Source organism: Chiloscyllium plagiosum, chromosome 9 (assembly GCF_004010195.1).
Source record: "Chiloscyllium plagiosum isolate BGI_BamShark_2017 chromosome 9, ASM401019v2, whole genome shotgun sequence".
Classification (NCBI taxonomy): domain Eukaryota; kingdom Metazoa; phylum Chordata; class Chondrichthyes; order Orectolobiformes; family Hemiscylliidae; genus Chiloscyllium; species Chiloscyllium plagiosum.
The window spans coordinates 14,802,471-14,820,144 of record NC_057718.1 but is presented as its reverse complement, the minus strand read 5'-3'; the positions used below and the strand labels follow the sequence as shown (position 1 = coordinate 14,820,144).

The 17,674-nt window shown below is 42.9% G+C and overlaps 1 protein-coding gene and 1 long non-coding RNA gene across 5 annotated transcripts in view; one reads left to right on the top strand and one right to left on the bottom strand.

Moving 5' to 3' along the window:
- Positions 1-17,674, top strand: part of smyd3 (SET and MYND domain containing 3) — a 796,202-nt gene that overhangs the window by 468,730 nt on the left and 309,798 nt on the right. The gene's annotated exons all lie outside the window — the stretch shown is intronic.
- On the bottom strand, positions 1,025-8,953 carry LOC122552644. The gene is made up of 3 exons (XR_006312437.1): positions 8,830-8,953; positions 8,203-8,292; positions 1,025-1,747 (listed from the first exon to the last, which is right to left on the bottom strand). It is a non-coding gene; the product is annotated as an uncharacterized LOC122552644 (long non-coding RNA).

Genomic DNA, 17,674 nt, shown 5'->3' with positions numbered 1-17,674 from the left:
ACTTCTTGAAAGATGTGAATGCATGCTTTAAACCCAAAGTGAATGTAACTGTATGCAAATTGTCCAGATCAGAACAAGATGATAAGCACCACAAATGTCACTTTTTTTAAACAGTTAGAGAATTAATTTACATAAGAATGAATATCTACACTCATTGCTTTGTGCTTTTCACAGAATGTTGACTTGAAGAAATACACAATAAAGTGTTTGATAAGGCTTGCATGATGTTACTCCAAGTGTTCCTGTGAGTTACTGGATGATCTTATGTGCAATTTATACATTTAGTAATCATTATGATAAAGTGGGCTGGATTAAATTATGCTTTTTGATGTTATTTACTGGTTGGCAATTTTGTTGACGTATGAGTCTGTAAAACTGTCACATGAACAATATGAAGAATGTAACATGAACTTTTGGGGAAGACTGTAATAGAGATGTACGGAAATCTACCTACAGCCTGTGGACTGCAGTGGTTCAAGTAGGCAGCTCACCACTACTTTCTCACTAACCAGCTATGCCACATCCCACGACAGAATAGGAAAAATAAAATTGATGTCAGTCACTGTATGTGAACGTAAATCAGTTGGTCCAGACTTTTCATTTCCAATGCCAAAACCTGTTTGTTTATTTATAGTTTCAGAAATAATTCATTCTGTTTTTTTGTGTTTTGTTACCACAAATCTGGGACTTTAATTGATGGTCAAAGTCCTGGATGAGGCAGACCTTCGATGACAAGTCCTGTAGTAATGGCAGTTATCACATGATCATGTAATATTACAACAGTGACTACACTCCAAAAGTACTTCATTGTCTGTAAAGTAGTTTGAGGTATCTTGTGGGTCTGAAAAGTGCTACTTAAATGCAAGTGCTTCTTTAATGAGATCCAAGTTCATTAAAGCCTACCAATGGTGAAATCATTTTCACAAGGTTTGAAATCTTTTCACCTTTCTCGTTTATGAAAGGTGATGTGAAGAGTTAATGCCCTCAGTAACATAAAGTTTTTTTGTTCTTTAATTGTCTCCTTGTTGCGAATGAACTTGATTTATTTGTCTTGAGGCTTCTTTTAATCTGACTCTTTGTGCTGTTCCCTAATTTTCATCTTTGCTGGTGTCTTTTATGATTGAGTTTTTATCCCTTTCTGGTTCTTTGTCTCTCCTTGCATTCAATTCCTTTGTACAATCTTTGTTCTCCTCAGTCAATCTCACCAGTTTTCTTCCGTAAAATAGTCCCTCCTTAATGAGCATAATCTAGATTGAAATTGCTGACAGATCAGAAGGCGCTAATGTGGTGAGTCAGATATTATTGTGTCGCCTTGTCTAGTCCAGGATTTATGTGCCTCTGCTCCATGGCCCCGTGTGGCATGAACTGAGTTCATTTCATTGTGGTCATGACACACAGTGTAAATCTGCTAATGGCACACCACTGAACTGACATTTGGACAAATAGCAAAGGAGGTAGGATTGGCCAGTTAAGGGTCTCGGAAGATACCAAAGTGAACGGCCCATTGCTGTGACAGGTGGAGCAGGTAATTAGGTAGATGCCAGGGAAGGTAAGCAAACATGAACAAAAACACAAGCATTGAGTTCTCATGCTAACTGTTATTTTTGCAAAGTTGCTTTGAGTTGATTGCCAAAAGGATTGGCTATCGAATGGATGAGTTGGCCATTGTGCTGGGATTTTAGTCCTAACATTCTTGGGAATCATCGTTTTGTAAAATGATTACACGTCAATCCATTTGAACAGGAAGCTAGGAAAGAAAAAGAAAAAGGTATTTATATCCCCTGTCTTCAGCATAAACAGCTACTATCAGTTCTGAAGAAGTGTCACTAGACTCAAAACACTAAATCTGTTTTCTTCCTACAGATGCTGCCAGACCTATTGAGTTTCTCTAGCAATTTCTGCTTATGTTTCCCACTTTGTCTCATTCAACGCAGGGTACGTCTGTTAGCCAAACACAGAAATTGAACAGATACATCTGTGGTTAGAAATCAAAATATTTTGTTACTAAATGAGCATCATGTAACATTATTTTCTAAGAATTGACATGAAGGTTAATAACAGACACAACTTTCACCCAGGGAGGTAATGTTCGAGGGGGATGTTCCACCTACAATAAAACACCAGCATTTATGATGGGTCTTTAACGTAAAGACTGCCCCAGGCTGTTTAACACATAAACCGAATGATGAAAAGCCTGAAATGGACAGATTAGTGGGGATGATCAAAGGTCCAATGGATAAGTTTTCTAATCAAGCAGAGACCGACAGGGTGCAAAATATGAAGTTGTCAATACCACCCAGGGATCCATTGGAGAATATTTTGCCTCCAGGTCCAAGACCCACTCCTGAGACCTGAACCCAGAATCTAGCCTGGTCCTGAGAAAATGCCACACTGCTGGAGCAGCTGTATTTCAAACAAGACTTCACCTGAGAAAGCAGACCTCAGAGAGAGGTAAACAATCCCCAGTACTATTTCATAGGAAAGTAGGGGTCTTATTCCCAGGTGTCCTGACCAATATTTGACCTGGCAGTAGTAAATATCATTGTAAAATAATCCTCTGTCCATTATCACATTGCTGTGAGAGGGAGCTTGATCTGAGCAAATTGATTCCCACATTTCCTACATTACAGTGACTGTTCTTCATAAATGTCTCACCCAGGCTGCGTGCAGTGGATTACGCCAAGGTTGAACCTGATAAGTTCAATAACACACGACTCATGGCTGTTCCATCAGGTATACGTACCAAGATAATCACCAGCTGGATAAAGTTGCTGTTTCAACTATGATCCTACAGTACAAAGAGCTGGCCACATCCAAATGTTGCACAATCCAAGGTTCAGGACTATGTGCTGAGGGATGCGCTAATACTTGGGGGAATCGTTGTTGAACTTCAATAGGGGAAAAGCCCTTTCCCTGTTGTATGCTGCGGACACTGCAACTCACGGGCTGTATGTTTGATATGCAATGGAAATTGGTAGATTGAGATGTCCTGATAGGTGCTATATAAATGCAGACATTCCTTTTCCCCACTTTTATTGAGTTGTCATATGTATGATATCAGGAGTTAATAACATAGACTCTATGAACATTGCTGCTGTACTTCCTGCCCCTCTGCCATTGCCCAATAATGGAAGATTCTGGTTAATTTTTTTTAACTGGGGTCACTTAGCTCAGTCGGCTGGATGGCTGGTTTGCAATGCAGAGGGATGCCGACAGCATGGGTTCAATTCCTGCATTGGCAGAGATTACCATGAAGGACTCTCCTCCTCAACCTCTCCCTTCGCCTGAGATGTGGTAACCCTGAAGCGAAGTCTCTCCCTGATTGGCTAAGTTTTAGTGCCAAGTGTATTAAGCCACTATTTAACCCACCTGGAGTGTGGTATGGGGTGGGGGGAGAGACTTGTAATCAGAATTTGAGGCTATTCTCCATTTTCAATAAAATCTCACTGACCAGTTTATAAATAATCAATGTGAAAAGGGTCATGGAATGCAGCCCCTATGTGCATATTAGATTTCCACTCACCTGTTTCCTGGTGTGAGATTCATAGAACATGGAACATTACAGCGCAATACAGGCCCTTAGGCTCTCAATGTTGCGCTGACCTGTGGAACCAATCTGAAGCCTATCTATTCTACACTCTTCCATTTTCATCGATATGTTTATCCAATGACCATTTAAATGCCCTTAAAGTTGGCAAGTCTATTACTGTTACAGGCAGTGTGTTCCACGCCCCTACTACTCTCTGAGTAAAGAAATTACCTCCGACATCTGTCTTATATTCAATTTAAAGCTATGTCCCCTCGTGCTAGCCATCACCATCTGAGGAAAAAGGTTCTCACTGTCCAACTATCTAACTCTCTGATTATCTTATATGTACCAATTAAGTCACCTTTCAACCTTCTCCTCTCTAATGAAAACAGCCTCAAGTCCCTCAGCCTTTCCTCATAAGACCTTCCTTCCATACCAAGCAACATCCTCGTAAATTTCCTCTGAACTCTTTCCAAAGCTTCCACATCCTTCCTATAATGCAGCGACCAGAACAGTACACGATACTCCAAGTGCGGCTGCACCAGAGTTTTGTACAACTGCAGCATGACCTCGTGCCTCCAAAACTCAATCCCTCTACCAATAAAAACTAAGACTCCATATGTCCTCTTAACAACCCTATCAACCTGGGTGGCAAAATTCAGGGATCTATGTACCTGGACACTGAGATCTCTCTGCTCATCTACTCTCCCAAGAATCTTACCATTAGCCCAGTACTCTTTATTCCTGTTGCTCCTTCCAAAGTGAATCACCTCACACTTTTCCTCATTAAACTCCATTTGCCACCTCTCAGACCAGCTCTGCAGCTTATCTATGTCCCTCTGTAACCTACAACATCCTTCGGCACTATCCACAACTCTCCGGACCTTAGTGTCATCCGCAAATTTACTAACCCATTCTTCTACGTCCTCACCTTGGTCATTTATAAAAATGCTGAAAATGTGTTGCTGGAAAAGCGCAGCAGGTCAGGCAGCATCCAAGGAGCAGGAGAATCGACGTTTCGGGCATGAGCCCTTCATCAGGAATGAGGAGGGTATGCCAAGCAGGCTAAGATAAAAGGTAGGGAGGAGGGACTTGGGAGAGAGGCGTTGGAAATGCGATAGGTTTCCTGCTCCTTGGATGCTGCCTGACCTGCTGCGCTTTTCCAGCAACACATTTTCAGCTCTGATCTCCAGCATCTGCAGTCCTCACTTCCTCCTCATTTATAAATATGACAAACAGCAGTGGACCCAAAATAGATCCTTGTGGCATACCACTAACAACTGAACTCCAGGATGAACATTTCCCATCAATCCCCACCCTCTGTCTTCTTTCAGCTAACCAATTTCTGATCCAAACCGCTAAATCATCCTCAATCCCATGCCTCTGTATTTTGTGCAATGGTCTGTTGTGGGCAACCTTATCAAGTGCTTTACTGAAATCTATATGCACCACATCAACCACTTTACCCTCATCCACCTGCTTGGTCATCATCTCAAAGAGGCACGACCTACCCTTCACAAAACCATGTTGACTATCCCTAATCAATTTATTCCTCTCTAGATTATTATAAATCATATTTCTTATAACTTTATCCAACACTTTCCCCACAACCGAAATAAAGCTCTCTGGTCTATAATTACCAGGGTTATCTTTACTCCTCTTCTTGAACAAGGGGACTACATTTACTATTCTCCAGTCTTCTGGCACTATTCCTGTAGACAATGATGCCATAAAGATTAAAGGCAAAAGGTCTGCAATTTCCTCCTTGGCTTTCTAGAGAATCCCAGGATAAATTCCATCCGGCCCAGGGGACTTAGCTATTTTCACAGTCTCCAGAATTGCTAACACCTTCTCCTTGTGAACCTCATCCCCGTCTAGGAGAAAGTGAGGACTGCAGATGCTGGAGATCAGAGCTGAAAAATGTGTTGCTGGAAAAGCGCAGCAGGTCAGGCAGCATCCAAGGAACAGGAGAATCGACGTTTTGGGCATAAGCCCTTCTTCCTGAAGAAGGGCTTATGCCCGAAACGTCGATTCTCCTGCTCCTTGGATGCTGCCTGACCTGCTGCGCTTTTCCAGCAACACATTTTTCAGCTCAACCCCATCTAGTCTAGTAGTCTGTATCTAATATTCTCCTCGACAACATTGTCTTTTTCTAGTGTGAATAATGATGAAAAATATCCATTTAGTGTCCCCCTATCTCCTTGGACTCCATGCGCAACTTCCCACTACTGCCATTGATTGGCCCTAATCTTTCTCTAGTCATTCTTTTATTCCTGATCTTCCTATAGAAAGCCTTGGGGTTTTCCTTGATTCTATCTGCCAAAGACTTCTCATGGCCCCTCCTGGCTCTTCTTAGCTCTCTCTTTAGTTCTTTCCTGGCTAACCTGTAACTCTCAAGTGCCCTAACTGAGCCTTCACGTCTCATCCTAACATAAGCCGCCTTCTTCCTCTTGAAGAGAGATTCAACTTCTTTAGTAAACCACAGCTCCCGCGCTCGATAGCTTCCTCCCTGCCTGAATAGTACATACTTATCAAGGACACGCAGTAGCTGTTCCTCAACTAAGGGTCACGTTTCAATTGTGCCCTTCCCCTGCAGTTTCCTTCCCCATCTTTTGCATGCTAAATCTTGCCTAATCACATCATAATTGCCTTTCCCCCAGCAATAGCTCTTGCCCTGCGTTATATACATATCCCTTTCCATCGCTAAAGTAAACATAACCAAACTGTGGTTATTATCACCAAAGTGCTCACCTACCTCCAAATCTAACACCTGACTGGGTTCATTACCCAGTACCAAATCCAATGTGGCCTCACCCAGTGTTGGCTTGTCTACCATCCTGCACACATTGGACAAGAACTGAACCATCTAAAGTACTTCCACCTAGAAGGACAAGGGCAACAGATACATGAGAATACCACCACCTGCAAATTCCCCTCCAAGCCACTCACTATCCTCACTTGGAAATATATTGCCGTTCCTTCACTGCTGCTGAGCCAAAATCCTGGAATTCCATCCTATCGCGGGTGAACTGCAGCGGTTCAAGAAGGCAGCTCACCCCCACCTTAAGGGCAACTCGGGATAGGCACAAAATACTGGCCCAGCCAGTGACGCCCACATCCCACAAATGAGTCAAACAAAAAAGCTACCACTGCTCCACAAGGCCCCCACTGAATCCTGGCCTAATCTTTTGCAAGTTGGTGTCCATGACAAGTTGGAGAGAAATCTGTGGCCAAATTCTCTTCATCAAAAGGTAAATTGACTCCGAAACAAAATTCAGTAAACAAAGGAGCAGCCAGAGATGTGGAATTCTTCACAGTATACAGCTGCACATTTCTCTGCCTGTGTGTTATTAGGTTATCCATATGTATAAGATCACATTGTTATTCATACTGCATCCTGTTGGTTTCGGAGCAATAGCCAGCGCCTACACTTAATTTTCATTTAAATGTCAGTCAAATGTGTGCCCTACACAAGTGAGTGTGCGATGACCTGGGGTGTAGATTTGACTGTGATGGGCCGCAGAGTATACAAATTGACAAGTGCCTAGGGGTAAAGTATACTCCTGATCTTGTAACCCAGAGGCCTGGACTAATGATCCAGGCACATGCATTCCAATTGCACCATGGCAGCTAGGGAATTTATGTTCAGTTAGTGAATTAAATAAATCTAGAATAAAAAGCTAGTATCAGTAATGGTGCCCGTGAAACCTCTAGATTGTCATTAAAAACCTATTTGGTTCACTAATGTCCTTCAGAAAAGGAACCTTGACATTTATGGACCCATATCAATGTGGTTGACTCCTAACTATCTCCTAAAATGGCTTATCATGCGATGAGTCTCTATCAAATCCACACTGCATTTCAATGCTCGGACTGCTTGTCCTGGTTTATGCCAAGGTTCAGCGTAAGAAGCTCCATACCACAGACTCTCTGCCCCAAAGGCTGATTCCAGATATACACCCAAAGATAAACACCAGCTAATGCTGGGTAAAGTTGCTGTTTCACATGTGACCTTCCAGGACCAAAATCTGTGCCCACATCCGAATGTTACAGATGGGCACATTCCAAGGTCCAGGGCTACATGCTGAGTGATGCACTAACATTTGGGGCAGCCATTGTTGAAACTTCTCCCAATAGAACGCTGAGGGATTGGAAACTCAAGTCAACTGCATGGGCTGTTTGGAGATAGTAAGGACTGCACATGCTGAAAATCAGATTCGATAAAATTCAGAACTGAAAAGGCACAGAAAGTCAGGCAGCATCAGAGGAGCAGGAAAGTCGATGTTTCAGGTCAGGACCCTCATCAGGTTGCAAGGGCTGTATATTTGTTATACAATGAATATTATAAATGTAATCTTAAAATGCTCGTGTGGTGAGGCACCTCAAAATGCCACGTACTGTATTGGAAAACCAATCTGGTTAAATTTACACTGCCATCTAATGTACCTCAACAAATCTTTTGAATAATTTTGGAATGGGAAGACTGTAATAGTTTAAGAAGGTGGCTCATCATCTCTTCCCCAAGTGTAGTCCAGCAATGCCCATATTTTAGGAGCAAACTGAAAAAGAGCCCAGGAGCAGGACTCACTTTTTGAAAAAAAAGTCTGAGTGCTTTAACAAATGTCAAATTATTCTAACAGGACTTCTGGGAAGTAACCAGGTCAAATTCTCACCTTTCTGTTCAGCCGCCATCCACTTCTGTTCGTTTGTTAAAAGCACAGGCACTTAGCTCTGTCACCTGCATCAACTGATTCCTGTGACTCCTGAAAGAAGTAATGAGAATGCCATTTATTCCATTTGCAGAAGTTATGCATAAATGCAGAGTGCATTTTGCAAATTGTAACCCATGGGGATTTGGTTGGAACTGATGGTGGTGGGGTTTGAGGGGGAGGGAAAAGTGCAGATAGAATAATTGTTCTAGGTGCATGGTCCTGTTGAGAGTGTTAGGGTGAAGTGTGGTGTGATAGCATGCCTAATAAAGCACACAGTGTGGGTAGAAACTTCAAAGCTCATTAGCTACACCGAGCAGCAGATTAAGTCAGCACAATCAAAACAGGCCAATTATAACAGAGTATTTCACCCTCATTGAAGTGGATTGATTAGGACTCAATGTAAAGTGAGCATTATCGCTTGGCAAGGGCACAAGGAAAAAAAAAGAATACTCACCCAATATCCAATTTAGCCCTGAAATACACTCCTAAATGCTGAAAAGGTACATGGCGTGCTAATCACAGTTTTCATTGATGAGAGGGAATTAATGATAGTCCCTGTAATGAATTTTAAATAGTAGAAACTCTTACCATTTTCAGACCTGTAATTAATCATTGAAACAGATATTTAGTGCCATTACACATGCCACTGAATAGTTCCCCTGTTTTTCTTGCACTGCATAACTTGGTTCAGAACTGTAGCTAATGAACTGGGAATCATCTAAGCATATAATTCAGCTGATAATATTGGAGGTGTTTTCAGTTTTTATGGAGCTCTCTTAGTGACACCGATTAGCAGTTTATTTTTTTCAGTGTGGCTCACGGTCAGAAGCAGAACTGATCCAGCTTATTTAGTCTTTGACGCAGGAGAAGACTGAACCAGCATCTTAATTCAGACCTTCAACTTATTAAGTCCAATCATGGACGGATCAAGGATGTCTGACAACATCCATTAAGTCCCAGTCCTTCAGTGTGTGGAAAAGAAATCCAATTAAAACTAGCTTGTTTTCTTCCTCCTCGTGAGAAGCATTTTGCGATTAACAGCAGAAAAAACTGGTCTATGGTATTTGGTGTAAAAACTACCTTAAAAATTTGTGGTTAAATAAGACTTGCATTTATGTAGCACCTTTCACAACCACATGACATCCCGAAGGGCTTTACAGTCAACAGAGGTGTGGCCAGTGTTGCCCTGCAGGAAATGTGACAGCCAATTGGTCGCACAGCAAGCTACCACAAATAGCAATGCCATAATGATCAGATAATCCCTTTTGTAATGTTCTTAACGGGAAAATAAGAATAGAGTAGGGAAATATTAATCAGGACTCTCCCAAGAACTCCATTTTTCTCCTTAAAATAGAGCCTTGGGATCTTTTGTGCCCACTTGAGAAGAACTCTGATGTTCCAGAAGAGAGGACTCAAAATGTTAACTCTGTCTCTGAGTCTCTGCAGAGGTTGGCATACCTGTGGAGTTTCTCGACCACTTTCAGTTTTCATTTTGGATCGCCAGCGTCTGCAGTACTTTGATTTTATACATTTAGATGAAATTTCAGTTGCTGCCATTAATTTGTTTCGGACAGCAAGGGTCTGCAAGAGGCTTCAGCACTGCAGCAGGGCATTGTGTAAGAGAGAGAGCCATGCTTCAGAACACAAATGCCAAGTGTAGCTTTCCAGAAAGTGCTAGGCTGTCTTCAAAGCCATCACTGAAGTTGTCAGTGAGGGTCAAACAAACATGTCCAACAGCACAAATTGAAGGAAAAAATGCTTTGCAGGAAGGAAAAAGCAGAATAATTAGCATTTAGATAATTGGTATTTTGGGGGTGGCACGGTGGCTCAGTAGTTAGCACTGCTGCCTCACAGCACAAGGTCCTGGTTCGATTCCTGCCTCGAGCAACTGTCTGTGTAGGGTTTGCGTGGGTTTCCTCTGAGGGCTGTGGTGGTTTGGCCATGCTAAATTGTTCCACTGTCTCCAGGGATATGCAGGTTGGTGGATTAACCTTGGGAAATGCAGGGTTACAGGGGTAGAATGGAGGTTGGGTCTGGGTGGGATGCTGTTTGGAGGATTGGTGTGGATTCGATGGGCTGAATGGCCTGCTTCCACACTGGAGGGATTCCAGGATTCTATGATTCTCGATGCCTGGGAAGGTACCAGAGTTCATTGATCTGCTCACTGGTATATGATAGGAAGCAGGTTCAAACTGATGTGGCCTTCTTTTGTTTGGCACATGTGAAAGGGACAATCTTGGAAGAAAACTTTCAATTTCAACAAAGGAATGTTTCTTCTTAAACCAGCGATCTGGGTACTGAGGCTGATTTGGCTTCTAAAATGAACGTTTCCATTCAGTCACATTGAGGAGATTACAACGTCTCATCAAGTTTTGTTCAAGGATTAGGTGACACAAGCTGAAATTTCAGATCCAGTCTGAACGTCAGTAACTTTGCAAAAGGAGACAATTCAATGGTTATCCTGTACGTGGATTCATAGAATGAAACAGCATGCAAAGAGGTTATTCGACCCCATGTGCCAATTCTAGCTCTTGGAAAGAATTGTCCAATTAGTCCCAACCCCTAAACGGTCCTTCATTCTCAAGTATTACGTTAACACTGAAGAAATACCCTTCAAGTACTGGATCAACAGATCAGTTAACAATTACTAGACCTTGGCTGCACATTTTTCCATATGTGTTAAGAGACTGCAGTAGTGAAGTGCTGCTGCTTAGATTGAAGGAAACAAACTATCACCTCAAGGCACTTCTGGCCTGCACAGGGTTGGCTTCCAAAACCCTGGTGGCATCTACCTCAATGCCATTTGAATTAATCGAGAACGAGACTTCCGAATCCCATTTGAATCCCAGCTGCAGTTACAAGATTTAGGAGCAAGGCGCGCTCTTTCTATCACACTCTCTCTCTCTCTCTGGACCTTTGGAGCTCAGACTTGTCTGTTGTGTGATTTCCATGGTGATCCTTGTCTTACAAGGTCAGTCATGACCAGTGCTCCCTATCCTTTGAGTTGATAATACCAAAGGGAGAAAGGGTGCAACACCCCTGGCCTGGGTTCCACCTTGCAGCTTGATGTAAGCATCCAGTTGACAGATGCATTTGTAACTGTGAATGGGGATGCTCATTTGCAGCGTTAGACCCCCCAAGGCAGTTGGAGTGCAAATACTGAGCAGCCTGGAATCGTATAACTGCCATTACACCTCCTGTGGGACCATCACCGTTTGTGTGGGTGGAAACCAGTGCAGTGTGTGACTGTTCATTGTTCCTGAAACCTGGAATCTGATCCGCAGCCACACCCCGGGGCCCATTAACATTCTTGCAGCCGGTGAGGGGCAAAGAAGCTAGTACAAAGATGGTAGACCAATTGGCCTCCTCCCATTCTGTATCATCCTACCACCTTGTAGTATCTTACTGTTCAGACATGAGAGGTGATCCGATTGCAAGAGCATGTTTGTTTTCTGTTTCCCAGTGACTGAAGAGGCTTCGGAGAAAAGGCTGCGGCAAATGAGAGAGATAGTGTACAGTAATGTGCTGTTCAGTGTAATGAGACAGGTTTATGCAGTAATTCTTTTGAGAAAAAAGGAAGAATGTGGCCTGCACTGGCGCTTTAATGCCAAAATGATAAACTATTGCATTGTCGTAATAAGAAAAAGCCACTGAAGCCCTCGCCTTTAGAGCATCTCAGTGAAAAATGTCTTTGAGTGAAGGAGCCCAGCTCAGCATTCTTCGACTGACACTGATTTAGTGGAGTTTAACCCAGGGTCAATAAAAAAAAAATCTCATACGGTGTGATTCAGCTGGAGTTCTGGTTAAAAATTTAGGATTTTGTTGTCAGAACGTGGGATTCAAGGAATCATTTCACTATTGTCTGCATCAAGTTGTTAGTTTCAAAATCAATTTGATTAATATCGAGCAATGCACAATATAGCAATAGCTTTGTGTTGCTATAATGGATCAAGCGATGATAATATCTGATTTTCAATAAATAAAAATCGATTTGCATTTATATGGCACCTCTCGTGACCTCAAGGCATCCAGAAAGTACCTCGTCCACTATGATCGTTCACACAACTGACCCATTTTTGTACAGACAGCAGAAGATGAGAGTGAACACCAGGTGGATTTGACAAGTATGTGTAACATGACCAACAGGGAGCTCAGACACACTTTGACAATGGAGCGATAAATGAATACGTGCTCCTATGATTCCTGATTCAGCTGTCATCACAGAAGGCCACAAGTCAAACACTTTCATGTTTGACCTGTCAGTCCTGTCACTTCTTGTTCTTGGCCAGGACTTGGCCTTGCTGGCTCAGGCCCCATTAATTGTCCGTCCATGATTCTTCAACCCACTGCAGTCCATGGTAGGTGTATAGCCACAATCAGGTAGGCAGGGCTCCGGGATTTTGACCCAACACAGTGAAGGATATTGTTCCGAGTCAGAGTAGTGTGTGGGGAACTTGCAGCTGGTCATCCTACCATGTGTCTGCTGGATGGTGGAGGTCATGGGTTCGGAAGATGCTATCGAAGGAATGTTGCCATATTGTCAGTTCCCAGTGAAGTTGGCGAGCACGGTTGACCTGGTAAGGAAGCAAGAAGCTTTTCTGTTCCGAGTTGTGAGATAGATAAAATATTACCTGATGTGAAAACATTTGAACTGGGCCCAAATCTGCTTCCCTGCATTTTAAGTCACACCATGTTCATTCAGGATCAGTTCAGGAGAGGGTCGTTGACTCTAACTGTCCAATGAGAAGTCATAAGAGCAAAAGGAGCTGAAAGATGTGCAATTTGATCCTTATTCTTGTTCCACGTTGTCTTTTAAACTGAGGTTGGTCCAAAGGAATCATAAAATTTAATATCTATATTATCATCCGGTCAAGTGACCCAATCAATCCCAATCATAGAACCGTCACTGTACAGATGAAGGCCACTTGACCAATCATGTCCATGCTGGTCTTTCTACGGGGCAATTTACATCAGCCCCTTCCCCGTCATCTCTGCACATTCCTTTTCTTGGGATATGTAAACAAAATAGAAGCATTCATCACTGCAAGAGACCACTTTGCTCATAGTGTCTGACCCAATCAGTTTCATCCTATTTTCCAGTACTTGGTCCATATTCCTGAAGATTATGATTAGATTAGATTACCTACAGTGTGGTAAAAGGTCCTTTGGCCCAACCAGCCCACACCGACCCTCCGAAGAGTAACCCACCCATACCCATTTCCCCTCCAACTAATGCACCTTACACTATGGGCAATTTAGCATGGCCAATTCACCTGACTTGCACATCTTTGGATTGTGGGAGGAAACCAGAGCACCTACAGGAAACCCACGCAGACACGGAGAGAACATGCAAACTCAACACAGACAGTCGCCCAAGGCTGGAATCAAACCTGGGACCCTGGTGCTGTGAGGCAGCAGTGCTAACCACTGAGCCACCATTCCACCCATTGATGGATTGATTCCAGGTACATATCTCAATACCTTTAAAAAAGTTGAAGATTTCGACCTTGACTACCCTTTCAGGCAGAGAGTTCTACACCCCTTCCATCCTTTGGGTGAAAAATATTTTCCTCTCTCTTTCCGAATGCTTCTTCTAATCATTTTAAGCCTTTACCCCATGTCACTGACCGTTCTGCTATGAGAAACGGGATCTTCCTGTCCACTGTATCCTGGCCCCTCACAAATATGTGCACCTCATGCAAATCTCCCCTCAGCCTCCTTTGTTCCAAGGAAAACAATCTCAGCCTAACTAACCCTTCTTGATGACTGCAATATTTTCAGTCCTTCCAACATCCTCACCAATCTCTTCCGCAGTCTTTTGAGCACAATTACATGCTTTGTATAGTGAGGAAATCAAAACAGCAGTGACTAGGAGTTCTGCAATGAATAACTTACCTCCTGCCTGTCCAAAACATGTCCATCATCTACAAGGCACAAGTCAGGAGTGTGAAGGAATACTCCCCACTTGCCTAGATGAATAAGGCTTCAACAACACTCAAGAAGGTTGAAGCCATCCAGGACAATGCAGCCCGCTTGATTGGCACTACAGCCACCACATTAAATATTCAATTGTTCTGCCAGCCAACCCGTAGTGGCAGCAGTGTATACCAGCTACAAGATAGACTGCAGAAACTTACCAAGGCACCTTTGACAGTACCTTCCAAACTTGCAAACTCTTCCACTTGAGAAGGGCAGCAGATACATGGGAAAAGCACCATCTGCGTCTTCCTTCCAAGCCACACATCATCTTGAATTGGAAATATATCGCCGTTCCTTCACTGTCGCTGGGTCAACTCCTTCCCTATCACTGTGGGTGTACCAACCCAACCCTCCCTTCCAATGGACTGCTGCAAGAAGGCCGCTCACCACTGTTGTCTCAAACAAAAAACAAAGGACTGCACGTATATGTACCAACTGCCCCCACCCTGAGCACTGCACCAGGGAACTGCAGAATGGGGGACTGGCTAAATAGGAAATTCTAGCAGCTGCTACGTCATTGTCATTGTCCAGTTCTTACTCCATATATACTCATATAGCCCTGGAGTTCTATTTTGAACTCATTGCAGTTTGCAGCATCTTACTGGAGAAGTTGTAGTTATTTTCTTTAGGAAAAGAAAGGTTGAGAGGAGGTTAGAAGCGGTGTGAGAGGTCTGGATAGAGTAAGCCGCTTTAAACTGTCCCATTGAAGGGTGGATCAAGAGCTTTTCGGCATACAGCATAAGGCATACAGCAATGAGGCGACATGAGGCAAAACGTTCTCACACAGCAAGTGGTTAGAATCTGGAATGCATTCTCTGAGGGAGGTGTCCAAGTGGATTCAAATAAGGAATTCAAAAGGGAATTAGATTATCTGAAATTTAAGGATATGTAAGATTATGGGGAGAAGACGGGGAGTGTCATTAGGTGAATTGCGCATTCAGAGAGCAGGCACAATGGGCTGAATGGTCTCTCTGTGTCATGAAAATTCCACTATGATTCAATATGCAAATTGCCACTGTGACAGTCTGTCTGCTGCAGAAAGTGATTAATTGGCTATGCACATTTCAGAACTACAGAGCATTTGGAGAGGTGTGAAAGGTGCAACATCACAAGATATTTATGGATAAACAGCCTTTCCTAAATTATCCACCAGGGACAGCTGTCCATCAACCAATCTCTCCTGTTGTTGTATTGAGGTTTGTCTAAATACACCACTTTGGTTTTCGATTTCATCACTCTTCATGGGGGTCCATCCAATTATTTATCACTCATGTCTCTGGAAGAGATTCTTGACATTAGTCTTCAAGTTACCTTTTATCTGTTTAAACTCCTGGCCCTTTGTCCTTCCCTCATGATTTAATTTAATTGTAGCAACCTAGATTCCTTCCCATTTCCTGTCTATTTATCTTTCAACATACCTCAATAGAATTACCTCTGAGATATTATCATCGAGTCATACAGCACAGAAACAGACTCTTCGGTCCAACTCCTCTGCACCAACCAGGCATCCCAATCTGACAGACTCCCATTTGTCAGCGTTTGGACCATATCCCTCCAAACCTCTCCTATTCATGTACCCTTCCTATTCATTTGGCCTATATGCCTCTGAGCCCTTCCTATTCATGTACCCTTCCTATTCATTTGGCCTATATGCCTCTGAGCCCTTCCTATTCATACCTTTTAAATATTGTATTGTACCTGCCTCCACCACCATATCAAATGTGCTGATTTGTTTATAAGTTGGCTTCTTTACAAAAAAAACCTATAGTTCCAAATTATTTTCTCCATAGCAACAATCTACCAATCAGAGTCAGTTTTGAAATAATCAGCACCCTTTTCTCCTGTGATATAGATTATTGTGATAATCTGAAATTGGAATTCTTGCATTTGGTCAGATAAGTGCAGAACAAGAAACTTAATCAATGTACCTGACATCATTGTAGGGCAGCATGGTGGTTCAGTGGTTAGCAGTGCTGTCTCACAACACCAGGGACCTGGGTTCAACTTCATCCTCAGGTGACCGTTTGTGTGTAGTATGCACATTCTCCCAGTGCCTGTGTGGGTGCTCCGGATTCCCCCCACAGTCCAAAGGTGTACAAGTTTGGGCGGATTGACCATGCTAAATTGTCCATAGTGTCAAGGGATATGCAGGTTAGGTGGGTTAGCCATGGGAAATGCAGGGATTGGGTAAGGGTGGGATGCTCTTCAGTGGGTTGGTGTGGACTCAATGAGCTGAATGGCCTGCTTCCACACTGTAGGGATTCTTCTCAGCAATCTTGAAGTTCAGTATTATCAAGGACTCTCTATCAGATGTCCTTTGGAGCAGTAAGTGCTGTTGGGTTTACTGCGATTGGGTAGGATTGACAGTGCCTCAAGCAAAGCATGGTGTCATTCCCCCATCTGAAGTCATGTTGAATATACGCACAAAGTTTATTCCTTTATCTGGAATGGCCACAGACACATGTGAGTCTATACCTAACACCAGAGTGAAACCTTGATTAATAATAATTCCAGTGCTCCTTATTGTATTGCATTGTATTAGTGTGGACTGCAAGCAGCCATTGCATAGGAGCCTCGACTTGGCACCTGCACAGTTAAATCCTGCTGGCTTATCCCGTGCACAGAATCAAACTTATCCTTGTGTGGAAGCAAAACACAAATCAGTGTAAAAGCAGTTTTATTGAGCCTGTCTCAAGACTGTTCCTAATCCTTTCCAAGGACATTTTTATCCTATTTGGACAGCTGAATTGTTCTGTGGTATGCTTAGATTAATTTTAATGCTGGCTAATTAGGTGGTATTAAGTTAAAAAAAGAATTTCTATTATACATTTCCTTATCAAATCTTTAGGACATCTCCGAACAGTATTTTTTTAGGCTGCTGTCCTCTTCGGAAATATGAGTTAATGTTTTGCACAGCAAAACTCCAGTGTGGTGACTGAGTAGTTCATTTGTTTTTGCTAACGCCAGCAACGGGAGGAATGTCAGCCCGGGAAACTTCCTCTGGTGTCGTGAGATTTTGATGTTTGTTCACCCGAAGGGTAAAATGAGGCCTTGACTTAATGTCACACCAGCCAGCTGGCAGTTCAGATAATAGAAGGAAAGACTTGCATTTGTCCAGTGCTCTTAAATGCCATTGGACATTCAGTAAAGTACATTTGAGGGACACTTGCTGTTACAGTGTAGGAAAAACAACAGCCAATTTGCAGTCAGCAAGTCCCCACAATCAAGCACCCGACCATAACCAGATAATCCTTTTTTAATGACTTTGATCAAGAGATAAATGTTGTTAAGGCATAAGGGATAAACTCCCCTGCTGTTCTTTAAAATAGTGCCAGAGAGGTTTTAACATTTATCTGAGCGGGCAGTGAGGGCTCTAGGTTTTCAAGTCTCAGATGCGAGGCGATGTCTCTGATGGTACAGCCCTCCCTCAGCACAAACATCGATTTTCCTGCTC